The sequence below is a fragment of the Columba livia genome, chromosome 23 (assembly GCF_036013475.1).
Source record: "Columba livia isolate bColLiv1 breed racing homer chromosome 23, bColLiv1.pat.W.v2, whole genome shotgun sequence".
NCBI lineage: Eukaryota > Metazoa > Chordata > Aves > Columbiformes > Columbidae > Columba > Columba livia.
In genome coordinates this window covers 5,550,201-5,553,891 of record NC_088624.1, presented here as the reverse complement: position 1 = coordinate 5,553,891, position 3,691 = coordinate 5,550,201, and the positions used below count along the sequence as shown (strand labels likewise).

Here is a 3,691-nt window from a genome sequence, read left to right as displayed (position 1 = left end):
GGGCAGGGATGCTTTCCTGGACCTGCTGGTACCACATGACTAACTCATCTCAGGATACATTTGGACTTTTCTGCAAGGATACACTGTAGTCTACACTGTAGATGAATGCATTTCTTCTAAAACCCCACATTAATTTATGTGGATCTACTTCCTACACAGCAAGCACCCAGCCTGCAGGACTGCATGGACTGGTTCTTTCCCCAGACTCAAAACCTTCCCTTGCTATTTTTGACCTTCATGGCATTTCTGACAGCTCATTCCTTCATGGTCATAACTCTTCCTACCTGGTAGTCCAGCCAATTTTCCACCCACCTTATCATCCTCTAACTGCATTCATCCATCTCCAGTTTGGTCATAAAGGAAGTATGGAAGAAGGTGTAAAGGGTGTTGCTAAACTCTAGGTACACATATGCCCTACATTCCCTTGTCCACAGTGTCTGTTACTTCCTTAGAAAGCAATGAGGTTGGTCCTTGCCTGCACTAAAGCCTCAGCTCAGAAACAGCAGCTCCATGTAGAGGGGAATCTCCCCTGGCTGAGCTCTTCCAGAGGAGCTCCCTGGCAGTGTTCACATCAAGGTCACTGAAGGGAAGGGAGAAACCATTGTGCTCACTCCAAGCGGGACCTAAGCCAAGGCAGACAAACATTCAGACAGGAAGATGGACTCAGTGCACTGACTTTGGCAGGAAGAGGGTCTGTTCTGGATATTCCTGTGTGATAGCAGCAGGGATTGCATGGTGTGGCCTCAAATCCAATGTTCTTTTCTTCCCAGGGGCAGTTGCTGCCATCCCACCTGACCTGAAACACTTCCAGGGAGGGGATATCTGCAACTTCTCTGGGCAACCTGTTCATGTCTCACGACTCTCAAAGTAAATAATTTCTTCCTAATATCTAGTCTAAATCTGCCCTCTTTTGATTTAAAACCATTACCCATCCTATCACTACAGTCCCTGATACAGAGTCCCTCCCTGTCTTTCCTGTAGGCTCCCTTAAAGTAGTGAAAGTCCACTGTAAGGTCTTATGGAGCCTTCCCTTCTTTAGGCTAAACAACTCCAGTTCTCTCAGCTTGTCCTCATCGGGGATGTACTCCAGCCTCCTAATCATCTTTGTGGTCCTCCTCTGGACCTGCTTGAGCAGGTCCATGTCTTTCTTATGCTGGGGACTCCAGCAGAGAGAGGGGGACGGAAGAGTAGAGGGGGAGAATCACCTCTCTTTGTCTGCTGGGCACACTTCTTTTGATGCTGCCCAGGATATGATTTGCCTTCTGGGCTGCAAGCGCACATTGCCACGACATATTCAGTTTTTCATCCACCAATATGCCCAAGTCCTTCTCCATAGGGCTCCTCTCAATCACTTATCACACAGACTGTATTCGTGTTTGGGATTGCATCAACCCAGATGCAGGACCTTGCATTTAGTCTTGTGAACCTCTATAAGGTTCACACGAGCCCACCCCTCTAGCCTGTCAAGGTTGTAGGAACACAAACAGCTTTAGACCATACCATAGACATCTGTGGCAGGGATAGGGCATTCTGGGGAAGGACAAGCCTAAGCAAGCCCATGGCATTGGTTGTGTACTCACAGATTGCACAGGGAGGACAAGTCAAAAAAGGCCAATAATTTTTCTTGAAGGCAGTGTTAGGCAGGATGGGGGCAAAACCAGCAGCATGATGCACATACATCAGAGGCAACAAGAAATTACCATTGGGAGGGAAAGAGAAGTATAGGGTACATTCTCATGCACAAGTGTACTTGGGCATCCAGGCGAATTCTTCCTGACAACGACACTGGAGTGACCCAGGCTGACATAATTTGCCTGCCCTGGAACCATCTAGAACTTGAGATGAGTCTTCTGGCAACATTGCTGCATTCCTGCCCTAGAAATCCTGGAGCCTTTAATCCCACGGATCAGCAGAAGCCTTCATTGGAGAATGGGCATGGCACAAACCTGGAAATGAAAAGGTAGCAGTGATGGAAACTGAAACAGTACCCTTATCATTAGCTGTGATGGTCTGCATTCAAGATGAGCTTGTCAGAAAATTATTACTTCTGCCAAGGGTGTCTGTAGTCCTGAGTCAATGAAGGGCAGATATAAAAGGCAGCCCAAGTCCCTACTCCCTCATCCACTTCTATTGCCTCTTTCTGCCTGGAACTGGGTGAGTCTGAAGCCTCTTCTCCTTCTCTTCCAAACTGAGATCTCTACTCGATGGTCATCTCATCTGATGTTGGCTTTGTCGTATGCTGAGGCTTGAACTGCCTTTCATGACAGAGAGGAATGGGAAGAAAGTCTGCTTAGAGAGAGGCTGGGATGTGGCTGTGTGGGTTTTTGGTTTTGGAGCTTACTTGGGACAGGCTGCTCTTTGTAGGGCCCTGGCCAGGCGAGACAGTGAAGATCATGTCACTTCTGGCTCACCTTCCAGCTTTCCACTCAGTGGTACCCTTGTTTCCCTTGTGAACCTGGGTTACCAGAGTAACCAGGCTACTTCTTACCCAGACCTGTGCTGCTTCCTTTCTGCCCTCTCTCTCAGGTGAACTATCAGCCCCACAACATGTCCTGCTACAATCCGTGCATGCCCTGACAGCCCTGTGGCCCGACTCCACTGGCCAACAGCTGCAATGAGCCCTGTATCAGGCAGTGCCAGAGCTCCACCATTGTCATTGAGCCCTCTCCTGTGGTGGTGACCCTGCCTGGCCCCATCCTCAGCTCCTTCCCTCAGAACACTGTTGTGGGCTCCTCCACCTCTGCTGCTGTTGGCAGAATCCTCAGCTGTGATGGAGTGCCCATCAACTCTGGGTGCTGTGACCTTTCTGGCATTACCAGTCGCTATTATGGCAGAAGGTACCTCCGCTGATGAATATTCTGGGAAAACCCTTGGGAGACACCTTGAGGACTCAGATCACAGTGCTGAGTAGATGATCGATCTTGTGGATGTTGTTTTCAGGATAGATGAATGCATTTGTTTTCCCCTTTTCTTTGTATGCTTTGGTTCCCCTGGGTTGCAATACATCCCCAAGGCCAGCCTGGTGGGGACTATATGGTTTATCCCTCACTGTAGGACAGGCAGACAAACGTCATACAGGAATGTCTTCACAGCCAAGAAGTGCAGACTCTGTTCTGTCCCCAGTGCTCCCTGGGCACTGCTGACCTCCATTTGCAATGACTTTCCCTCTTTTGAGTCATTAAAGTTCTGCTGCATTCAAACCCGGCCTCCATGTGGTCCTTCCCTTTATGGACACTCCCCAAGCTGCCAAAGGAGAAGGGTGTTAGTCTGGGCTGCCAGCTTTGTCTCTGCCCACAAATGCCCAGAAAGGCAGAAGACCCTGAAGGTTCAGGAGCCCCATGAGCTCTTGAGGAAGGGATGTTCCTCTTGCTATGACTGGAGATGCACTAGGGTGGCGAGGGTGTGTGAGCAGCTCTGGAAGGTGATTTGTTTTGCAGAATTACAGGAGTCAGAATGCAGGGAACAGCCCTTGAGATGTCCTGTAGCTGCTATTCCATCTTCCTCTCCTCTTCATCATGCAATCTAGAGGCCATGGGCAGGAGTAGCAGGGATATGCTAGTACAAGGAGTAGCTGTTGAATGCATCAAGGCATCGAGGCAGTCAGTACAGAAATGGGAACAGTGAAATGGTGTGTTTCTGAGGGACATTTAATTGCTCTGACACAGAGCATGCAGGAGAATGTGAAGATCAG

General features: G+C 49.1%; 1 long non-coding RNA gene across 1 annotated transcript; it reads left to right on the top strand.

The window, feature by feature from the left end:
* The first annotated feature begins 1,618 nt into the window (after positions 1–1,618).
* Positions 1,619–3,200, top strand: LOC135576209 (uncharacterized). The gene is made up of 2 exons (XR_010467825.1): positions 1,619–2,154; positions 2,527–3,200. It is a non-coding gene; the product is annotated as an uncharacterized LOC135576209 (long non-coding RNA).
* The last annotated feature ends 491 nt before the right edge of the window (positions 3,201–3,691 follow it).